This window comes from Dendrobates tinctorius, unplaced genomic scaffold (assembly GCF_039654945.1).
Source record: "Dendrobates tinctorius isolate UK_male_01 unplaced genomic scaffold, ASM3965494v1 ptg000082l, whole genome shotgun sequence".
Lineage (NCBI taxonomy): Eukaryota > Metazoa > Chordata > Amphibia > Anura > Dendrobatidae > Dendrobates > Dendrobates tinctorius.
Genome location: NW_027361750.1, coordinates 13,045,832 through 13,071,403, shown reverse-complemented (window position 1 = coordinate 13,071,403; position 25,572 = coordinate 13,045,832). Strand labels below are relative to the sequence as shown.

The window sequence follows — 25,572 nt, the reverse complement described above, 5'->3', positions numbered from 1 at the left end:
AGCGATATCACTAGCGATATCGCTATGTGTAAAAACCCCTTAAGGTTCTGCTGCATAATATATTCTAAGAAAATTGTGGACATTATCTGTACAGTGTTGTCTCAAATTAAGCAGCTCATGATTCATCTATATTGCTGGAAAACTATTGGTATCCAATAGAATTAAGTTTTTCCTTCTCCTGACATAGAAATGTCAATTGTCTTTCAATTACAGATTTTACAGAAAGTCCTACATGATTTCCTCTAGTAAGATTTCTCCCCCCCCCCCAAAAAAAAAAAATTAAAGGCATTTCATGCACTCAATTGTAATAAGAATGCCCTTTAATTTGCTCATATATAGGGTAAGAGCAAGCATAAAACGAAGAAAGGATCTCGATTCACCATTTGTACCAGATCAAGGCCTTCAGTCTATAACGCTAGAATCCATAGCATGTTGGAGTAATATACTGGAGAATAGTTATCTAACCTTCCTCATTAGATTATAAGATATCTTTTGCTGAATTCAAAAAAGTGCAAAAATGTTCAAATTTACAGCACTTTTGTGATCTATCCACTAAAAATACTTGTAGCCTTGTAATGTTACTTCATCATGGAAGTCTCTAGTGACGTTTAATTCTGTAATCTTTTACAGCTGGGGTTAAATTGACTATATAAATCTATAGTCAAATGAAGAGTACTACAGCACCCAATATTTCACATATTAAAGGAAGAAACAATGAGGGGACAGAAAAATGTTTCATGCACATTTTATTTCAACAGATAAACATGAAAAATCTGACAAAGCACATATAGAAACCGGGCATCGTCCCCCACTGACAGACTAAGGCTACAATTTCTGTTTAATTCTCATCATTTTTTTATTTTTTCATTGACAAACGTCAGAAGCTTGAAAAAGCCAGCACAAATGTCAGAAATAAAAGGTAGCACTAACGAGACCACTAAACAACATAGAGCACAATGGCACAATTCAGGCTTTGGTTTGTGGTTAGACCTTCTTACCAGTGAAAACTAATTTATGAGCCAGAGCAACTTTCATCAATTCTCGAATAGCTACTTGATGTTATGTGCAATTTCTATTTTTCTGTGACCTTCAATACATCCGCCTCTTTTTTGGCGGATCCGTTTTTTTCCCCCATAGACTTACATTAGCGGCGGATTTTGACTGATGGTTGTCCGTCTCACCCGTTTTTTGATGGATCCGTCAGAATTTTAGCGGCTCCCAGGCGGAGGAGACGGACTCTGAAATGTTTTTTCAGAACGACGGTCTGCTATTTTGTATTGTGCATTTCTGGCAGATTTGCTCTGGCAGGGATTTTAACCCTGAATAGCGTTCCAGAAAAGCCGTGCGAACAAAAAATTCTCTCTCTCTCTCTCCTCTTCCAGTTGCTTTAAATTTCACCCTCTTGCCGGCTGCAGTGGATCCGTCTACATAACGGATCCAATGGCATCAGTTTGGCCCATGACGGAGACGGATCCATTTTTTAACTGCCTGGCAGATTTTGACTGACCTTGAAAGACGGAAGTGTGAAACAGGCCTTAATCCACTGTGTAATTCTAATGCCCTGAATATTTAATACTCCAAGAAATTATATCAAGTAAAGAAGTACAGTGAGACTCCTAGATTCATGAAAGAGTCACAACAGTTTCTACGACAATAAAAAAGGAACATACAGTATTTCAGGCTATTGAATACTTTAGGGCTTCTTAGCCTTCCTTCCTGAAAGTCCTCCACCCTTACAAGTTTGTTGTAAATATGAATTTATGGACTTGAAATAATCCAGAATCTTGAATAAGAGCCTATCTGCCCTTTTGAAATTATGACTTTTATAGAAAAAGTGAAGAATAAATTAGACGTGGATAAAACCAGAACTTTATTTGATGATTCAAAAATGCAATGTACTTATCAAGCCATATTATAACCTGTTACCGGCTATGGAGACCGTGGACATGGAGGAAAAGTATATTCACATTAGTGATTACCTTTAGTTAAAAAGTTGCACTAAATTCCAGTCTGCATCCCTTCATTCATTTTCAGACCCCCTCATATGCTGTTTGGGACTTATCTTATATGGAAGTGCCCCTCATACTAATACATGCTTCAGTCTTCACTATCTCTCATGTATCAGCATCACGTCATCCCTGCATTTTGATACAGGAAAGATGTATACCTTTGTACTGTGTTAGCCAGTAGATAGAAGAATATTCAGAATTGAGAGTCCTCAGTGGTTGATACCTTTTAATGGCTAACTGAAAAGATGGTAACAAATTGCAAGCTTTCCAGACTACTCAGGTCTCTTCATCAGGCATTGACAATGCCTGATGAAGAGACCTGAGTAGTCTCAAAATCTTGCAATTTGTTACCATCTTTTCAGTTAGCCATTAAAAGGTATCAACCACTGAGGACTCTCAATTCTGAATATTCTTTCATCCCTGCGATGATTTTTAAAAGATCTGTCCTCTCTACCTACAGGCTGCATCAGTTTTCCTCCTTAGTAACCTCAAGTATGTCCCCTTTTACAACCTGTTCCCCCTCACTGCTATCTCTACTGTAAGGCTAAGTTCACATGACCATATAAATGAAAAATGATCCAATTTTCATCCAGATAAAATGGACACATTTTCATCTATATTAACATCTGTATGCCATCCTTATGGCATCTGAATGACATTCGTTTTTACATTAAATGTACAAACCTAAATACAGTTTCCTATATACGTTCACACGATTATATTTTTAGCCTGAGATGATATTGGTCTCAGTGCTGTCCGTATGATGTCAGGTTTTTTCACGGATGGTGCTCCGCCAATGTCATTGAATAGGGTTTTTTGGGCTGTTCAGAAGAAAGTTTTAATACATGAAGCAAATGTCATTGTGAAAAAAATCACTAGTCCCTTCCATATTTTGGATGCGACTCACCGAATCAAGTCTATGGGAGCAGAGAAAAAAAAACAGATCCCTTACAGATCGGCCGTATACCCTCAGATTTTTACACATTCATTGCGCTTCTTAACATAGGAAACTTTACTTGGTCTTGTAAATTTTATTAACTTCTGACACGCTGATGTCTAAAAACGTATCAATGGATGCCATATGGATGCCATACTGATCATACTACAGGTAAAAAAAATGTCCTTTTTTTCTGGATGAAAATCAGATGACTTTTTTATATGATTATGTGAGCTTAGCCTATCATCGCGGGAAAGGAGCGCTGAGACAGCCTTCAAGGCAGGAATAGAGCTCTTACATACTTGTGACAGTTTTGCAGACGAGTTAGATAGGATTACAACTAACTCACATTTTAAGGCTTTATTCACACATCAGTGTTTTTGATCAGTATTTCATCAGTATTTCTATGCCAAAACTAAAAGTGTCTCCAAAACACAGAATAGGTGACAATCTATCAATCATAGCTTTTTTCTGTAAGTTCCATTCCAGGCTTTGGCTTACAAATACTGCTGCAAAATACTGAGCAAATACTGAAAATGAAATGGCTTAATTCTGCATTTAATAGACAAACAGTGAAAACATTCATTACAAAGTTGCACGTAGCTATTATAAGGACTCGATTTCAAAATACTGAGAAAATAAAGAATATAATATGTCATATGATGTCCAAACCCAAAATAAAATATCAGGATTACACAGCAGAGTTCACTTCTGCAGGAGATGTCCGCAAATCGATGACAAATCCAAAAGCACAATTATGCATTAGATTTGGCAATGGACTTTACTATCACTGTGGCAAAAAAAATTTTTTTTTTTGGTGATGACAAAAAAGGTAAAATCTCTGGTGAAAATTGGAACAAATCCCTGGTAGAGCAGACTGGATCCACAAAGTGGAACATAATATTGCAATTTCAAATTTGAAAAACTGCAACAGACTCTAAAATCTGTGTCAATATTTTTTTTTATTGAAGAGTGGAAACACTGGTCTGAGTGCGATCCATTCTTGTAATGGATAGCAGTAGAAGCGAAAATACGGTCGTACGCACAATCTCTAACAGAGCTGAAAATAGGAGCTGAAAACCATAGTTAGCAATTGTGCGTACGCCCGTATTTTCACCTCTACTGCTAGCCATTAAAAGAACGGATCGCACTCAGACCAATGTTATTTCGTCGGGCAGTGCAGGTAAATGATTTTTTTTACCGACTGAATCTGCATGTGAAAAAAAAATTGTAGCATGGATGAAAATTCCATGAGACTAACCCACTCAAGTCTCTGGGTGTGAGAAAAAAATCGGATGCCATATGGAGCCACAGAATAGCATCCAATTTTTACAGCTACATTGCAATTCTGTAACATAGGAAACTGTCAATGGTCCTGGAGATGATTAATAGCTGCTGAGTAGAAAAAACGGATTGTATGCGGATGATAAGTGAGAAAAAAATCGTCCCACTTTTCAGGATGAAACTTCAAACGATTTTCTATACTGTCATGTGACTCTAGCCTTAGGCCGGTATGTGTGCACATGATGGAAGCCATGTATAGATGAAAGCCTCAAGGCTCGCTCACGCCACTGTGCAAATTGGATGAGCGCTATCAAATATTTTATCCGGTAGCACTTGGACCAATGTTATTCAATGGGGCAGCACCGATAACTCATTTTTATCACTGACAAGATCTGTGAAAAAAATGTCAACATGCTGTGATTTCACTCTGAAATCAGAAGAGTGCTAGCAAAAAAATCGGATGCCATACTGAGCTGCAGAATTGTATTCGATTTTTACAAATACAATGCGATTCTGTAACATAGGAAACTGTAAATGGTCCTGTAAAAGATTAATAGCCGCTGAGTAGAAAAACGGATTATATACAGATGAGAAATGCGGAAAAAATCGTCCCACTTTTCGGGATGAAGCTCTGAGCAATTTTTTTTATCCTGTCATCCTATACACACTTAAGTATCCTTATCTACACACTGTGACATTTCTGTAAAAAATTTTGCATCGACTTACTTTTTTTTTTACCAAAATATCAGTAATATTTTTGAGTGCAGGAGAAAATCCCAATCTGTACTAAAGATAATGAATTAAGAGTTATTGCATATAAATTGTAAATTACAAATAATGTCTGTATTGTCGAAAGAACCAGTTGTTGGGCTCTTTTTCTTACTATTCCTCCAGGAAAACTTTGTTACTATTCTCCTTTTTAATGGGATGTTTCCTTACAAAATCCCATACTCTCCATACAGTTTCCTGGCAGCGTGATAATGGGAAACCAAACACTCAGTGGCCATTTTTTTTATAAATTTGCACGAGTAATAACAGAGGAACGACACCATGCACAGAACATCTTATAGTAGATGCAGCGCTTACAAACGCAGACCTTTTTCTCTTTAAGCGCTGTATACTGGGGGGGCATAATGACGCGGAATGAAATGTGCTCGAGTCAAGATAAATTAGGCTTACAGGTGTTAAAATCAGTCTCAAAATGTTCCTATAAAAAATAAGTGGAATGGGAAATAAAATTGTTACCGGTGAGCAAAAAAAAATAAATTCACACCCACTATATATATATATATATATATATATATATGTATAAAGCACAGCCAGCAAATATCTAAGGTGGCCATTATGTAATCTGTGCTAAAAGCTACAAAGAATTGCACACCACTATTGCACTGTGCCATAAAGCAGTTAAATAATTACATGTCCTAGACCAAATGCCAAGCATTGCCTATCCAGTACCACGGTAAATGACACAAATGTGTCTTTTGTCTGCACAGAGAGCCTGTCAGCACTCAGCACCAGGCCTTTAATCCCAGGATTTAAATAATTCAGGTAACACTTGATTACTCCAGAATGGGACATCAAGTGCTTCTGAGCAGCACAATATTAAAAAGCCTATCTGTGTTAACACTAAAGTATTTCCTGAGTGCCTAACTATACCAAATGCAGGCAGCAATGAAGGGGAAGCAAAACAAGTTTCAGGTTGTTTTCCAAAAAAAAAAAAATATATCCTCTGAGCAATTGGTTGTAAGATTCCAAGGATTCTGTATTAGAGTTTACTACATAGTTTACCTTATTTGATTCTATTACATTGAATGGTGAAGAAATACAGTAGTGATTATTTACACCTCAACAATATTCTGCAATAAATTACAATATTGCATCAGTAATACTAGAATTATGCTTCCTTACGTAACTATATCATTACATGGGATTGATGTAGAATTGCAGGTAGAGATCTTTAGAGAATCAGTAATGTGGAATGGTAAAAGAGGAGAGAGAGGAGACTTAACACTCCATACACTGATCACTGCATGCCAGCTTTAATGGCACCTTCACACCAGCTGCATTACCTTCTATCGCCCATCCTGAGACCCTAATGTGTTATCCCCTCACACAGAGGCAGCAACAAACCTTGTGAGATCAGATGGGAAATTAAAGTAATAGTGAAAAGGTGAAATCAGATCTGCTGCTTCATTCTGCTTAAAGTCTGCTGTGTGGTGACTCTGTTCTGTGCAGCCTTTATAAGGATGATAATATGGACAGCTGGATGGAGATTTCATCATCACAGGGTAGAAAAAATAACTGAGGGGGTCATCAAAACCATTGACACCTTGTATTTGTTCAAACTTGACGCAGAAAGCAATGATCGCTATATACAAGGCACATCACTAGGTTAGATCCTCTAGCAGCCATTCCAATGACACAATGGCTTCCAGGTTTTATTTAGACTTTCCATATTACTATCACTTGGGCTATTGGCTCTATCTGAGCAATCTTCATTCTAAGGTTGTAATAAGAAAACACAAGTGTGCTGCTGTCTGAATAGAAATCCTAGTGTGAGGGCGAAGAGTAGAAGCTCTAGAAGAAGAGGAAGATGTGCTAATAGAGAGGGGACAGGGGGAGATGCAGGAGAAGAAAAGTAGCTGTAGAGCAGCAGCAGTCAGCTGTACCTCCCCTGCATCCACACTGCACTCTGCAGCAAGGGACCACTCCAGCAGGATTCCTCAGCTTCCTCTGCTTTCTGGTTACTGTTCTTGCCTGGCTCGGTTTCGTCTTCTTCCCATCTCCTTGTATTTCCTTGGGACTGTGAAAGGGTCTTGTGGTCAGCCCTGATTAATAAGTGTTTTTGTCAAGTGTTGCATAATGGAAAATGGCTGGTGACCCAGCAACGACTAAAGCTTCTGCTAGTGTATTGTAGCAGGCTGAGAAAGGGGCTTTAGGACAGAGACCCCAAGCATTGACCTGCATTCATTCTGTCGGTCCCCTATTCATTCACAGTCTTCTAGGAGATCCCATTGTTTAGACAATAACAATAGATATTTAAGGAAAGGAAGAGATTTTTCAAATTCCACATTTATACTTCATCCTCAGTAGTCAGTGCTGCATGTGTCCTGCACTTATATGATATGTGTATATATATACATATATATATATATATATATATATATATATGGAAGTGTTTGGGTTCTGAGTGTGTGTATACACTCTCTCTCTCTCTCTCTCTCTCTCTCACAGTTCTTTCCTTAAATACATATATTTAAAGTGCAAGGGACTTGGATGTTTTACGTAGATATTATATTAGTGCAGAATGACATCTCTATATATCTCCATCCAAATGCATAGACAGAACATACATGCAGTTTATAAATATGCATAGATTTTTTTCTCTGATATTGCATTGTTTCTTACTGGTCGGGTAGGAATACTGTATGGCTGAAGTAGAGGATCTTTGTGGTGTAATACTGGTGAATTGTGTAGACGAGGTCGCTCACACATAACGGTGGTGCTGGCTGCCTGAGGACCCGCGTGGGTCAGTGGGAGCTGAGTGGGCAGAGATACAGATGGATCTTTCTGGACGTGACAAACATCTACATGAATCCACACAATAACTGTATGTCTCTATGTCTACCATTCTCTCCAGCTACAATATGTCACTCCTCCCTTTTGTGACCTAGTTCCATCTATTTATACATCATTCATATATCTAAGTATGCAACTATTTATCTATATATTTATCCTACAATTTATATAGAGAATCATCAGCATGGATGTTATATCTGTATTAAAATGATGATTGCTAGCCACAAAGGGAGTGTGTGAAAGCAATTCTAGAATAGTATGGATAGAAAAAATAGATAAATAGATAGAGGGATAGATAGATAGATAGATAGATAGATAGATAGATAGACAGACAGACAGACAGATAGATAGATAGATAGATAGATAGATAGATAGATAGATAGATAGATAGATAATAGACAGATAGATAGATAGATAGATAGATGATAGATAGATGATAGATAGATAGATAGATAGATAGATAGATAGATAGATAGATAGATAGATAGATAGATAGATAGATATGTTGAAAGCGTTTAGACGGGCAATTATTTCAAGGAAGACATATTTGTGAAAAGAAGCCATCCAAAAATGGAAAGATAAAAACAGTGGCATCAAAGTATTTCGATGTGCTAAACCATTCTATTGTTCGCATCCCCCATTGAAATGGTAATGACGCCAGTGCACAATAACAAAGAACACCTTGCAGTTTCAGAAGACTTTTGTGCCCTCGCCAGAGAAGTTTATTATCAACTAATTAGCACAACCTCTTGCAATGAGTTAGGTTACATTTTCATAAGCTTTGAACAAGCATAGTGAACTAAAAAAAGACGTTTCAAGATGATAGGCTTCCCCAGCAGAACAGAGACGAGAGATGAAGATTAATAATTAATGTGTTCTGCACAATGTATATTTACATGGCCGCATTCTACTACTATATACTCCTAGATCTGCTCCAATGCATATTACTACACAGACATAGCAGCAACACACATATATACAGCCATGGGTGCACATACACAGGAACATAGATAGATAGATAGATAGATAGATAGATAGATAGATAGATAGATAGATAGATAGATAGATAGATAGATAGATAGATAGATAGATAGATCTGTAGTTATAATGCGCCTACTATGCTTTGTATTAATTATTGCAGATATCATTTTTCCTTTATTAGCGGGTTATTGAATGCTACATATATATTCCACTCGCTCGATTCTTTACAAGCGAAATAATGAAAGTGATAAGGAATTACTCATTGGGATACAATATATACACCATGACTTACTACTATGTGATTAGGGGAATGTACATAAAAATGTCACTATTGTTCTAGTCATGAGAAAAAGAGTAAGTAGTACAAGAATGTCCAGGAAGGCTATAGTAAATCCTTTTTTTTATGTAGGCATTTTCCCATTTCTCTATAATATATGTAAGCAAAAAGCCTAGTTTATCTTTCAATCCTATATCATTCTATCTCTATCTATCTATCTATCTATTATCTAGCTCCCCTCTGTATCAGTCTGTCAGTTAGTTTGCTTACTGTAAGTGATATCTGTAATTTGTATGTAACCCCTTCTCATGTACAGCACCATGGAATCAATGGTGTATTTATAAATAAATAATTATAATAATAATAATCTATCATTCTATCTATCCTGTATCAATCTATTTATTTCATATCTTTCTATTTTTCTATCTAGTATCTACCAGATATAACATGTATAAGATATCTACCTAGTACCATATATATCTTTGCTTTTACAATCTATCTATCTGGCTGTGTAATCTGGCCATCATTCTGATGTATATATATATACACCTTCCTACTATTTCACGTTGGTAAGCAGTGGTTGCTGTAGACTGCAATGCGTTTAATGGAGAGTTGTGCAGCTTCATGGATTAAGAAGGTCATCTCCTGTATCCTGCTGTAATAATCCAAATCACATCCATGTCCCCCAGCTTTGCGGCTCCACCACAGGCATTATTAGGCTGGGACAGGAGTAGGGGCTTGCTATGTTAGTGTGTTAGGCTTGATTTGTGTTAGTGCAGCGCAATATTATCAGTTTCAGCAGGATTCTGCCTGCAGCTCCAGACCATTCACTACAACCTTCCATACAGACTTTAGACATTGCTATCGAAGACCTTTGATGTCATCAGACACCATGGGACCCAGTCTTACAGCTGACCTGAAGTCGATTTTACTTAACCCTTTCTTGTTTTGGACATTATATAGTAACTGTATAAAACATTTAAACCATTCACTTACTAAAGACGTACTTTTTTTTTATTGCAGGAGGTGAATTATCTTATTTAAGCGAAATAAAAAAACAAATAAATAAGAATATATAGAGGAAAAGGAATGCAGTGAGGCCTTGTGGTAATGTGGGAGCAGTGGAAATGCTCTTTTGTGCCTCCAGCTCTGGGGCTGTTAAATAGGCTGCTGATGCATGAGAAGAAAGTGACTGATTTAACTCATTGGGATGCAGAAAGCGGACTGCCCTCTTTTGAAAAAAAAGGAAAAGGAAGGAGAGAGGGAGACAGAGAGATACTGATAGAAGGACAAGCAGCTCCGAGACTCATCACTGCGATCAGCACGATCTGCAGTGTGAAGCCTACAATGCTGGGAGGAATCCTACATTATCCTTAGGAAAACCTACACGTGCGGAAATGATGCTGGAAACATGGATGCACAAAGCCTCCGACCTGGCTGCTAGGGATTACTCAGCAGTCACTGTAAGTATGGCTTCGCAGTCCCTGTGATGGAGTGTGTGCCTGGGCAGCACATGCAGGAGCCCTGACTCAGCTGCATTGTTCGTGCACTGCAGAGCCCAGTGTTGCATTGCAGATATGGAGGGGGCAGGCTACTGATCTGCTGCAGCTCCTGTGTCTCCTGCTCCATATACATAGGTCCTGATTTCAGGGCTCCACGTTGTATGGAGATGATTTACAGCCATGGTGCAGACCTACCCCGATGCTTTGGTGGTGCTTGCCCCATCTTTACTGTGATGGCTGCCATCACTGGGGTTCTAGGAAGCTGCACAGCTTGGGTCACTGCTGGAAGAGCTTTTCCCATACTGCCGAGCAAATGTGCAAAGAATTCCGATGGCCCCAAGCTTCCCCTCCTTTGTGTCACACATACTGAGGCTGGGGGGCTTTGTGCCCGCCGGAGAGAAAATGGCGAGGGCTATTGTGTGTCCAACATTTTCTTCCGGGACAAAGGTTCCTCCAAGTCCTGATTTCTTCAGAGAGACAGAAGAAGAGCTGCATTAGACAGAGAGACAGACAGAAAGAAAGAAATGAGAATCTGGAATCAGAGAATAATCTATATGCCACAAATGCTACACAATTCACAAGCATTACTGTAGAATAAGCAGTGACATCCATCTGCTCAGCATCCTGCTGCCCTGACACTGCCTGCATCCATTAATGTAGCACTGTGCACATACTGCAGCTATGCAGCGATCACTGATGATGGAAGGTAGAGGGACCTGGCTCTGTGCTCTCCTGATATTGGAGCTATTACAGAAGTGAAGTGATAATATTATTCCTAGTCCACTGGACACCCTACTGTTGTCCCTGCTGGCAACATCGTCCAAACACACTGTGAAAACCATCGATAAGGGAAAATGAAGGCATTCCAACCAAGCCCTTTATTGGGTTGTGGGTGCAGGGCAGACTGACAGTGCTAGGTAATAGTGCAGCATTCTGTAATAACATTTGTTCAGAATTTGTTGCTATTATTATTGCTGCTGCTACAGAGCAGCCATCTTTGCGATTAGACCTTGGGCTGTCAATAGTAATCATCTCAAATAATAGTGATCACACATTTAATTTCACGAGGTGAAGTATTAGCCTCCTCTTGTAATATCCAATGGTGTGCAAACATTTCTGTTTAAGTAGATTAGGTATGACTTAAAGATCCAGTATAATGCAAGGATCTACAGGAAGCAGAGCTATGTTACATGAATGGATCTACCCAGAAAAGCAAGCAATACAAAGAGCAGTGGACTAATATTTTAGGAACCGTTAACATAACAGTTAAAATAAATTATTGCACTGGACATTTAATTCTGAAAGTGTTTGGTTATTATCAGCACATGCATCTGTCTATGTATGAGAGCTCCTACTATCAATGATACTATATGGACCTAGATCAATGGTGCTGAGGTTCCATGCACCCCCTCTTCCTCCTAGAGCCCTGCACAATTCCATTGCATTACTGTGCATGATTCAGCCCAGCAAGCTCTTCCTGCCTGTGGACACCCATCCAATTGTATTTGTGGCCACTTCTTGGCCAGATGCTTCTGGCATCCATTGTTTCCTAGCTCTCGGTTGGTCGGACTTGTTGTTTGTTAGGTAAAGGCAGGATAATACAGACATGTGGGGGTCTGTGCTTCACAATGGACACACAAAGCACTGGCTATTTACTAGGGAGCTCCAGCAATTCACTGCTGACTTCTATTGGATGCTGCTGAATATTTCATATTAAGTGTAGGATCACCCTCTCTGCAGAAAGGTTAAGCGCTTCTTACTGAGCGATTAGGAAGCATTTGCCTTTATCCTTCCCTTGGTTTTTTAAGCTTTTCCAGATAAGCACCTTGGTATTTAAACAGAAAACCTCATGGGATCGTTTTGAAACAACAAAAAAAAGGAAAAGGTGACATTAAAAAAAACAGTCCCACGAGAAAAAGATCCATAATCAAGAAGTGAGAATTGAAAGTGGGTTCGCCCATGATGATGATGATGATGATGATGACAGGGGATGTTGGGAGTCCAGATTGTGCAGGGCTTTCTGTGGTTTCAAGGACACAGAGAGATGATGAGGACTTTGGGAGCCAACATCTGCCTGCCTGATGACGTCAGCGCCCCCGTGTAATCCTCTTGTGCTGAAGGCAGTTGCCTTATTTGTTTGGCTGTAGAGCCATTAATCCCTAATTCTGGATCTGCGAGCGAGGGGGAAAGACCGCACCACTGCCTCCGTCATTCCCCGCACTGTGACCACAGATGCACCCACATCCAGCAGGAGCTCCTGGGCTGGCAGAGGAGCGGCCACAATGGTATTGGAACCATGCTTACACTCAATTGTATCTGTTAGTCATTTATAGATTGCTGCTGAGTTTCTGTAGGAGAGATGTACGATGTATGGATACTGTACGTATACTGTATGTGTGCAACTGCGGCCCATATTATGTATTATTTCGCTTCTTCTCTATATAATCTACAGGATTATTGTATTCCAGAGAAATTACATTCCTCTGAATCAAGTTATAGCATCGTAGACCCTCTAACTCTCTTTATTATGGTATTCTCTCTATAGGCATATATAAATATATATATATATGCAAGTGTATATATATATAATATGTATGTGTGCATGTATATAAATGCCCAATTAGAAGGCATTTCTGCCCTTTATATAATACATATGCCTTTTAAAGATGTGTGTATATATATATATATATTTAATTATATATATGCATAATCAAAAGCTATATATGTATGTGCCTTTTATAGAATATACATATCTATTTATATATGTGTGTACATATATGCCTTTCATACTGTTTGTCTTTTATAATCTCTCTCTCTCTATATATGTGTGTGTGTACATATGCCTAATTAAAAGACACACACATATATATATATATATATACACACACACCTTTTAATTAGGTCTGATTAGACACCCCAGCAGCTGAGGTCTTACCTGTATAAGGTTATGAGGTTGTAGATGGAAACATAACTATTAAAGTGCACCTTGCTGAAACCCCTATTAACCCCTTCTTTTACTTTCTATTTCCTAAGGCTTGGTCTGAACCTGTCATTTGCCTGCTCGGATCGTCCTCATCGTCTGTTTCATCAGCATTGCACCGCTGCAGTAGATGGAGATGAAGCCTCAAGATCCACCCATTGCTGTTATTCAGTATGGATCTGTAGCTGACAATTTGTTTCCTGCTTCGCTCCTGATACCAAGTCCCACATCCTCCAACAGAGGTCATCTTTGGCCAGTCTTAGGGGTCTCCGTACTTCTCACACACTGACTCGAGAATGGCCAATGTGCAGCAATCTTTGGTGCAGGCTTTTCTCTGTGAGAATCCATATGGATACCACCAAGATCAGTTTAAGCATTTCAATGGCAGTAAGAAGGCTTAGCTTCTCCAATTCCTAATAGAGACACTGTAGTCGGGCCATATGGGCTGCCCATGGTCTCTTGGGATAGGCAGGTGGTATTGAGTTATTTTTTTCTCTCATTACACAGGAAGATGACATATTCTCTGACCTTTCCTCCAGGATCGTCGGGTCAACATGAGACTTGAATTAAAAGCCCCACTAGTGTGCACTGACCGAAGACACTCAATTCTATTGTTTTCAAGGAGCCAGGAAGGAGAAGGGTTGAAAAACATTAACTGGTAAATTTAGAGGAACTGAGGATAAAAATAAGAGAAAAAAAGGGATTGATTTCCTGACTGAGATCAGCTAAGTGGATGTGAAGAATTGCAGCCCCCTCCCCATAATGCCTGACCCTGATGACAGTGCCGGAGGGGTCGTGCTGCAGACCTGCTCGCCATCCTGTCCGGACCCAAGTCTCTGACTCTCCGTGTTCACAGCGGACCTTGATTTAATGTCATACAATTAAGGCACGCGGTGAATGCCAAGAGCTGAGCCTAGAAACCGCACCTGAGACCTCCTGTCCGGCACTAGAAACCGCACCTGAGACCTCCTGTCCGGCACTAGAAACCGCACCTGAGACCTCCTGTCCGGCACTAGAAACCGCTCCTGAGACCTCCTGTCCGGCACTAGAAACCGCTCCTGAGACCTCCTGTCCGGCACTAGAAACCGCTCCTGAGACCTCCTGTCCGGCACTAGAAACCGCACCTGAGACCTCCTGTCCGGCACTAGAAACCGCACCTGAGACCTCCTGTCCGGCACTAGAAACCGCACCTGAGCCCTCCTGTCCGGCACTAGAATCCGCACCTGAGACCTCCTGTCCGGCACCGCACACAGCCGCAGCTCATTGATTGGAGTGTCGCCTTGGAAATGCGGCACAATCAATGCGTTTCTGTATAATTATGGGACAGATGTAGGTGACTATGTGCAATTATCGCAATTACTGACGCTTTTAACATTCATTCAGAACAAATACCCCGCTATATACAACACATCTTGCTATCCAATAACGCAGCATTTCTGTATGAAGTAGTTATGGGCTTCTTATATAAAAAAAATGATGAAATGTATAAATCAGTTTATTCATTACTTGTATAAGGGACCGTGTGGCTGATGTGTGACATTACATTGTGCAGACTCTGCAGCACTGGGCTGGGGGCTCTGTCCAGAGTGCTGAAATCAGCTCAGGGGGGCTTTCTATGGCTGTCAAGGCCAGGATCAGAAATGACAAGATGTGCTGATCTGCACATGTCACTCATGGAAAGAGGCATTGCTATCAATGTGATTAATTGCTAGACTTTACAAATGGGACCACAGGACACAGCTTAACATTAGATCACAGTGAAAGCTGGGCGCTTGACATATGTGATCATCACACTGCATTAATCTTTGCATTTACAGTATATTGTTTTGCACACTTTCATTTTGTATTTTATGTATTTTTTTTAATTGTTTTATTCTCATCGCATTCTCATAAAAGCAATGTATTTTACTTAAGGAAATAAATGCTCGATCTAATGCTTAACAGCAGTACATGATGTACAGGAACCAGTGTGAATTATACCGGTGCGGTGCGACACATCGGATTTTGCATAGAGGATCCACAGAGCATTGAATATTTTTGACATTTTGAATATATAGGTTGTGCTCAGATGTAACATGGTTAACGCCTTCATTTTGAGCTAGCTTAATCTGATCAATGTCCTATTTAACACTACCGCAGTGGATTTACTTGCAGATCTGTGAAAAAACAAACAAACAAGCACTTTAACCTAATAGGTGGAAATCACATCTGCTCAGCTCTGCTGCATCTGTACAGATACAATTAGTACGTGCTGAAATAAAATTAAAAAATCTACATAATCCCGAATAGAGCTGTTCTCTTTGCTTGATGTAAAGGAGCCTGCGGTTACCTCCTGCACTGCTGGATTTATAGGATCTGTTGTAGAAGACAGATTTATCAGCTCAGGAGACTCTATCATAAGCAAAGATCAGTGTACTTCCCATTACATTGAGTACTCATGAAATTTCCCAGCCCTGGAATCAAAATCCGCATTATACATCATGCGCCAAAACCTGCCATGATGATGGAAAGTGGCGCAGAATCCATTAACTATTAAATATTAAGACATCCCTTTAGGTTAATGAAAGAAAACAAATAAAAGATGCAAATCAGTGCAGAAATATGTCAGCATGCGATGTGTAAACCCGACGGTGAGCCTTGTGTCCTCCCCACCTTGTGTATGTGCAGCACGCACCTGCATTCCAGAGGACGATCGCCAGCCCGATCTCTGCGGAGAGCCTCTGATCAGAGCACACCTGTGCAGCCCACCCTGTACCTTACCATGCTACTAGAAACCACCATAGGAATGTTTATGCGGATAGTATACTTATATACTAGACCAGATTTATCATTGGATTATTTCATAGAAGCTTGTTTGGATTTAAAACATGATAATAATACAATAAAATTCAATTTTTTTTTATTACGTAACTGTTTTTTTTTCCATCTACGATTTATTATTAAAAACTACGCCTTGAGTGCAGTGTAGATTGCATCAGTCTGAGTAAAGGCGCAATCCGCTGCTAGAGCAAAACTGGCTTTGCAGCAGCGCCCGATAGCGCCCTCTAGGGAGGACTAGGAACACTACAGGAATAGCACATAGGTTTTTAATATCAAAACAAATGAAATATATAAGTATACAATTAATACGCAGATGAATCAATTTACGATACATATTAGATGTATTTGAATCAGATAAAGATAGATCGATACTAAATAGTTTTTATTTGCACATTTCACATAACCATTTACTTTATAATACATGGGAGGCTTTTCACCCTTTTTTCCCCCTTTTTGCTGGTGCTGCACAGGTAGTGCTAATCTTAGATACAAAGCAGTAACCATAAAGGTGTAATCCCCCAGATATGGAAGCAGCAACATCCTCACATTCTGTTTATTCCTATAGGAGGCAGCGCTCCAGGTCCTATTTGACTTTTATTTATCCATGATGTATAGCGATAGCAGTACATAACAGGGTGGCTGTCTCTCCCCAAATATCTGCAGTGCTGCCTCGTGTTGGAAAATAGACTTCTGTAAAAGTAAAATGGACATCAAATCCAGAAATCAAATATGACCAAGATTTATCACTGCATGTGGCTGAATAAAGTGTGTCACCCAAGATCTTAGGATTTACTGTGCTGTTTTTCTTTTGGAGAATTATGCATTATGGTGGAATCTTGCAGGGCTTTGCACCCATTGTATGCTTGCAATGATTGTACAGCTGCTCCATATTTCCTTCTTTTGTTGATGATATAATGTATATACAGAGAGATAGACAGACAGATTGAGTAATAGATAGATAGAAAGATATTAGATATGAGATAGATAGATGGATAGATAGATAATAGATAGATAGATGGAAATGAGATAGAGATATATGGGATATATAGATAGATATGGATAGATAGATAGATAGATAGATAGAGATGGATAGATATATGGATAGATAGATAAATAGATAGATAGAGCGATAGATAGAAAGATGGATAGATAGATAGATATGAGATAGATGGATGGATAGATAGATATGGGATAGATAGATATGGGGTGGGTGGATAGATAGATAGAGATAGGGATAGATATATAGATAGATAGATAGATAGATAGATAGATAGAGAGATGGATATATGGATAGATAGATAGATAAATAGATAGAACGATAGATAGAAAGATGATAGATAGATAGATAGATATGAGATAGATGGATGGATAGATAGATATGGGATAGATAGATAGATGGATAGATAGATAAATATGGGATAGATAGATGGACAGATACTTTAAGCTTTGTTAAATAGCCAGTAATGGACACTGACAGAAAAGGGCCCCTGCGCAAAAATAATATCTGAGACCTTGAGTCCATGTTGCACCAATGATAATGATGTGTCTGCCCCTGCAAATAGCCTTAGTCAGATGCATAACTATAGGGGGTGCTGGGTTTTCATCTGGAGCCAAGAAGGAGGGCAGGTGGGGTTCTTTTAAAGGTCCCTTTGGTTCACATGAGAAGACCAATACCATAAGCTTCACGTTATACCGCTGGTCTGATCATAGAACTTAATGGTGTATTACCTATCACGATTAAGGCTGTAATACTATGTCTATAACCTCGGACGCATGCCGTTATACTCAGTGTTAGCAGCTTTATTGTACCCAGAAATGTGCATGACATCCCATAATGTGAAAAAATATTTTTTTTTGCTTGGCATCTATGCATTGGACCAGTGTTCTGCATTCACTGTGGTTTAAATTGGGCTAGGAACTGCTGGTCCTCTATGTTCAATCAATTAATGTAAAGAGCAAGCTTAACGCTGTAGTGTATTTATTGGGTGGCTATATATATATATATATATATATACTGTATATATACAGTATATATATATATATAATGCATCTTAAATTATACAGTATATATTATGTATGATATCTAGTACTTTTGTTACCAAGGTGTAAGACAAATATAATATTTTATGACCATTTAAAGATGTCTCCATATTTAAAGATAAGATATTTTTTTATTGAATGCTTACACAGCTTTGAATAATCTTAGATGTGGTAACTATTAGCATACATACATTACAGCATTTTCTGCCAGGTACAGTTCATAAATGATGTGCATTTATATGTCCTAGTGCCTATTTGGCTCAGTTGATCATTTTTACGTTTTAAAGGGAATCTGTCACTGCATTTTTGGCCTATAAGCTGTGGCCACCGACATCAGGGGCTCATCTACAGCATTCTGTAATGCTGTAGATAAGCTCCCGATGTAACCTGAAAGATAAGAAAAACAAGTTAGATTATACTCCCCTGGGGGCGGGGGCGGTGGTTGTCGCGGTCCGGTCCAGCACCTCTCATCTTCTAGTGATGTCGTCCTCCTCCTTACTTCTGCCGCGCCCGCGGCTCCTGCGCAGGCGTACTTTATCTGCCCTGTTGAGTGCAGAGTAAAGTACTGCAGTGCGCAGGCATCGGGAAAGGTCAGAGTGGTCCAGCGCCTGCACACTGCAGTACTTTACTCTGCCCTCAAAAGGGCAGATAAAGTATGCCTTCGCAGGAGCCATGGCAGAAGTAAGAAGGAAGACTTCATCGCTAGAAGATGGGAGGCGCCGGACTGGACCACGACACCCACCGCACCGGACCGGACCCCCGGGTGAGTATAATCTAACTCGTTTTTCTTATCTTTCAGGTTACAGAATGCTGTAGATAAGCCCCTGATGGCGTTGGCCGCATCTTATAAGCCAAAGAATAGGTGACAGATTCCCTTTAAACGAAATATAAAGTTAGACAAAAACAATCTGAGCAATCAGAAATAATTATTTACAACCAATTTGTATAATTTGATATCAGTCTTCCACGCATTGCCTTGAATGCAAGCCTCATTATAGGTTGAATCATAACATAAAAATGAAGAAGTGAGACTGAAATACTATGTCACTACAGTCATGAGCAGGAGACATTTCAGAAGAAATGAGAAAAAAGTTTTATGAGTGTGGAAAGAGTACTAAAGCCCCCTACAAAGGGTCTGAGAATTAATTGAACCACAAGACCCTCCAAATATTTTACCATTTTATAGAGAATCAGATTTTTTTCCTGACCACGGGCATAAAAGTATTTGTATCTGTGGTAAGCCTCACTTGCAACTTCTAAGGCTAGTTTCACACTAGCGTTACCGGGCACAGTGCACGGCCGCTGTTAAGATCCGCCCCCAGCCGCGTACCCTCCGGTCAGCTCCTCCTCTGATCGCATGACACTGCATGCGATCAGCGTACCCTATATTTAGCATTGGGTATGCTGGTCATGTGCTGGCACACTTTTGCTGGCGCATCTGCCCCTTTGGCGCTACAAAAATGCAACACAGTGTGTTTGGTGCACGTCGGCACAGCGCCAAAATGGCGGATGCGCTGGCAAAAGTGTGCCATCGCACGACCAGCGTACCCAATGCTAAATATAGGTACGCTGATGACATGCAGCGTGATGAGATCAGAGCAGGAGCTGACCGGAGGGGATGTGGCCGGGGGTGGAGCTTAGTGGCGGCCGTGCGCTGCGCCCGGTAACACTAGTGTGAAACTAGCCTAAGTTCAAGTCTGTAACTTCACTATATCAGTCTGTAGGTAGTGCAGCATTATCCGCTATTAATTACCCATCTAAACTTAGTTTCTTCAGCTATTGAATTTGTTCATAGTGGGACTTCTAAAAAGGGCATCATATATATATATATATATATATATATATATATATATATATATATATATCAAACATTAAATCCTCATAGTATTGTTAGTTCTTGCACTGTATTCCAGACATGCTTTGAGACATGTAGATATATTACCACTGGTGGATACAGACAGAAAAGGGTCACTGTGCACGAACAATATATTGACCCTTCGCAGCCCAATATAATGCATAATTTCCACCAGCTTTGGAGGTCAAAATGATCCTGCTCATCTCTTGGGTCCTTGCAGTTTGCACCAATGATATGTCCATCCTTATATATAACCATTCAGGATCCAGATTAATACATTATTCCTTATAGAAGCTGATCAATTAGCTTTGCCAAGACTGATCCTGGCAGTTATACCCTTTACTATCTGTCTCCTACCATGGAGACACCATAGTGTAGTTCTGTATTTAGAACCTTATGCAAAGCTGATTTTTCATTTTATATAGTTTCATAGTTTTAAGATTGAAAGTAGACATAAGACCATTGAGGTCAAACTATAACCTAACAGGTTGATCCAGAAGAAGGCAAAAATCCCATGATGCAGATGCTAATTGCCCCATATTAAGAGAAAAATTCCTTCTCGATGTCATATGTGGCAATTAGACTAGTTCTGTGGATCAACATCCTATCTACAAAATTTTGCACTATGATATTATATTTTTTAAGAAAGACATCCAGGTGTCCTTCTACTTTTTCATTGTATCAACCATTACAACATTTTGTGACAAAGAGTTCCACTGTCTCTCTGCTCTTACAGTAAAGAATCGCCATCTGAGATGATGATTAAACCTTTTATCCCCTAGTCATGGAGGATGCTGCATTATCGCCATTGTAAGCCTAGGTGTAAAAAGCTAATTGTAAAGATTTCGATACTGCCCATTCATATATTAGTACATTGTAAAAATATTGCCCCTAAGCCTTCATTTTTACAAACTGAATAATCCCAAGTTTGATAACCTGTCTTGGTACTGCAGTCCACCCATTCCCTTAATAATTTTGGTTGCTCTTCTCTGGACCTTGTCTTGTTCAGCTATATCTTACACACTAGAGCCAAAAATTGTGCACAGTATTCTAAATATGGCCGCACTAGTGACTTGCGTGGAGGCAAAACTATGTTCTTGATCATCTATTCCTAATTAAATGCATCCCATTACTTTATTTGCCTTGGCAGCAGCTGCCTGGCACTAGTCACTAGAGTTAAGTGTGCTGTCCACTCATACACCCAAGTCTTTTTCAGTGTTTTAGCATTTAGCACATTTTGTTTCTTTGCATGATCTTTGATTTATCAGCATTAAACCTTCTCCTCCTGTTCAGTGTTTGCCCTTCCTCCAGGCCTCTAAGCTTCTTGCCATTCTTTCACTAGCCCAGCTCCTCCCTTTTTATCGCTACCGTAGAGCATGTAGCCAACAAATAAGCTCAGTTCTCCAGGAACCCCAAATCCTTCTTCCTACACAAGTTTCTGAGCTACTTATTTGCCTCCCCAATCTCCTGATGTTTCTCTTGCTTGACATATGAACAGCTACTATTTCAATGAATATTGCCTTTGAGGTCCTTGACTTTGCCTTATGGACTAAATCCCTGAAATAATTTTTACTGACTTTCCACCTAACTCTAATTTTGTCATTGGTGCCGAGGTCCACCATGATCACTGTGTCCTCAACAGCTCCTCCCAGTAATCTGTCAACCTGATCAACGATGTGCCGAACTCAGGCGCAAGAAAGACAACACATTGTTTTTGCAGCAGTAATGAATCCAAAGCAGAAACAGCATTAAAGACACAAGATTTCCCTAAATATAAGAGCAATCTAAGAGAAACTCGTGAATGTTTTATCTGTAAAAAGCCAGGCCACCTTAAAGCAGACTGCAGAATTTGGAAAGCAAGAATGAGTGAGCTTAAAAAGCAGAACAGTCATCAAAGGGTTAAAAGAGCTGTAAAGGAAGATCCTGCATGTGTTGAAGCTGCATTTAATGCCAGTAAAGGCCCATCTGCAAAGCATATATGGTGTATAGATTCTGGTGAAAGCAGTCATATGACAAATAACAAGGATTTCTTCAATGAATTTAATGAAAGCAAGTCAGAAAAGGTCATCTTAGCTAATGGTCACTAAATGACTTCAGAACGAGTAGGAGACAGCTACCTCCACTGTCCAGTTTCCTCAGCACAAAGCAGAAAGATCCCAGTAAATGATGTTCTCTATGTTCCCCTCCTTGAAAGCAAACTTCTGTCAATAAAGAATCTCACGCAAGAGAGCAATGTAGTTGCTTTTCGCGATAACAGCTGCATCATCTCAAAGAAGGGTCACACTCTTGCAGAAGAAAAAATCCAAGTTGAACTTTATCAGCTAAAATTCAAAGAAAGAGTGTACAGTGCTAGACAAGATATACATAAGAACTGTATCCATATATGGACAGACGTCTTTAGCACAGAGACCCAGAAGCAGTAAGGAAGCTAGCTCAACTTGGAAATGGTATTGAAATCAACCAGTGTAGTCACATGATGAAGTGCACTAGCTGTCTTAAAGGAAAAATGTCCAGAAAATCCTTTCCTAAAATAAGCCCCACTAGATCTGCACAGCCTCTGGATCTGATACATACAGATGTATGTGGTCCAATGAGTGTTCAAACTCCTAGCAAGAAGAAATAGCTTCTCACATTTATTGATGACTACTCCAGATATACAGTCGCCTACCTGCTTCACAGTAAGGGTGAAGATCCACAGAAACTTGAAGAATATCTTGCTGTAGTGTTTAACAAATTTGGAAGAATGCTAAAAGCCCTGCGTGCAGATATTGTAACCAAATATACAAGTGGGAAGGTGCAAACCATTTTTAAAAAGGATGGAATCGTGTTCCAGGCTATCATTTCATAGAACCCAGAACAAAATGGCATTGCAGAGAGAAAGAACCGTACTCTCTGTGAAAGTGGAAGAAGTATGTTGTTTGATGCGAATCTACCTACAGTGTATTGGGGAGAAGCCATCATGACAGCTTGCTATCTTCAAAACAGACTGCCAGGTAAAGCCACAAATAAAACTCCATATGAGCTTTAGAGCTGCGAGAAGCTTAACCTGAAGCACCTCAGGATATTTGGAAGCAAAACATTTATGTATGTTCCCAAAGAAAAATGTTCCAAGTGGGAATCACATGCAAAGCAAGGAGTCCTGTTGGGTTATAGCGAAACTGAAAAGAGTTACAGAATCCTGCACCCAGAGACCAACACAGTAACAATCAGCAGAGATGTAGTGATTGATGAAAACTCTGTATCACTCAAATTTCATGAAGTTAAACCAGTTATTCATCCTAAGAAGCAAGAACAAGAATCTCAATCGCCAGACCCAGACACCGAAAAGAAAAACCACTGTAGGGATAAGCTCTGAAGTCACCAAGGAAGACACAGAAGAACCAAGTCAACCTCCAGTCAGGAGATCAGAAAAGCCAAGGAAATGTATCCCAGCCCCAGCTAGATGCCTTTCTTATATGGTCAGAACACTTCATGAACCAGAGCCACAGTCATGGCAAGAGAACCAAAAACTGCCTGTTCACTAGGAGCAGAAGTGGATAAATGATGCTAATGAGGAGATGGAGTTCCTTCACCAACTCCAGACATGAGAGCTTACTGAGCTACCATAATGAAAAAGGAAATTGCAAAGCTAGGTGAAATGCTCAACCAGCACTTTGAGACTAAGGACCTTGGAAATGTGACATATTATTTGGGCATCAAAATTCAGAGAGAGGAAGATGGGAGTTTTCTTCTCAACCAAAGTTGTAAAATTTATGCAATCCTAAACCAATTTGGAATGCAGAAGCTAAAGGTGCGTCAACACCAATGGATCCGTCCTACTTAAAGGTGGAAGGAGAAGAAGATCTGCTACCCAGCAATGAGAGTTACAGACAAGCAGTGGGGGTGCTTCTGTATATAGCAACCACAACTCGTCCGGACATCAAAGCCACAGTCGGAATTCTCTGCTGATGTGCAAGCAAGCCACGCCAAAGAGCCTGAAATGAAATTAAGAGAATTCTTCAATATCTTAAAGAAACTAAAAGGCTAAATCTTAAGATATCTGAATCAGGAGATCTCACTCTCAGAGATTCAAGTGATCGGAAATCACCAAGTGGTTACTCATTCAAGTTAGGAGAAAATTCAATTTCTTGGTCCAGCAGAAAACCAGTGTCAGTCACATTATCTTCTACAGAAGCATAATATATATCTGCTGCTTATGCATGTCAAGAAGTAATTTGGTTGAAACAACTTTTAAAAGATTTCAGCAAGCCATTAGTTCAACCAACAGATATCTATGAGGACAACCAAGGATGCATTAAATTTGCCAGCAGTGAGAAGATTAGTGCAAGGACTAAGCACATTGATGAAAAACATCACCACTTACGTGACTTAGTGGAACGTGGTGTACTCGAGTTTGTTTATTGCGAGTCTGACAAGAAGATACCTTATGGTATGATAAAGCCATTATCAACAGCCAAGTTTGTGGACTTCAGAACCACAATGAGACTAACAGGATAAGTAGTTGTTGAGTGGGGGTGTTGGAATATGTTTGGTGCAACAACTCCATTCCCGTCTATGAGTGTTTAGTTGCTAAATTTGTATGCTGTTCATAAAGTTAGAACAAAAAAAACCTCCCAGAGGCTCACGCAGGGAGAGCATGTGACTGTATTTCCTGTTTTCCTGTGTCTGTGTATGAGAGAAGCAGCCTGCTGTAGATGCTGCACAGATAGAGACATACAAATGATTTATTCCTGATCTATTAAGCTTATCATATATTCTTCCTGATTGTTCCTGAATAAAGAAGCTCTGTTGTCACACGCATGGAGAGTATCCTGAATAATCCGCTGCCTACAGGTCAGCATTCAGAGAACTGGTAGATCTGCAGCAGAGAAAACAGTGATTTTACGAAAACTACAGAAAGCAGCCCAGAAAGTGACACATCTCTAGCCTTACATCATGCTGCTCTCATACGGCGTAGCAAAAACCTGGTGACAGATTTTCCTTAACAAAGAGGAAAAGCTATCTATTATTAATAGTATTTTATTTTGCCACTAATGGTATTGTTTAAAAAATGTCTGCGACTGAATGCAGAAATCTTTCACTCGAAACCAAACAATACATGTATGGAACTGATTTTCAGCGTAGAAGTGTATGCAACAAATTGTCAATGTGAATATATCATTAGACATTTTTATTCAAAGGAGAACAGAAAAGATGCAATAGGTATTAGATTTTATCCAGTAAAATCCCCATAGTACAATGGGGAAACATACATACTGCTGCATTAGCCCGTCACCCAGGCAGGATCTCTCCCACCCTGAAAGCA

At 39.6% G+C, this 25,572-nt stretch overlaps 1 long non-coding RNA gene across 1 annotated transcript; it reads left to right on the top strand.

Annotated features, from left to right (window-relative positions):
- Window positions 1–12,213: 12,213 nt before the first annotated feature.
- Window positions 12,214–18,505, top strand: LOC141096977 (uncharacterized). The gene is made up of 2 exons (XR_012233820.1): window positions 12,214–12,857; window positions 13,606–18,505. It is a non-coding gene; the product is annotated as an uncharacterized lncRNA (long non-coding RNA).
- The last annotated feature ends 7,067 nt before the right edge of the window (window positions 18,506–25,572 follow it).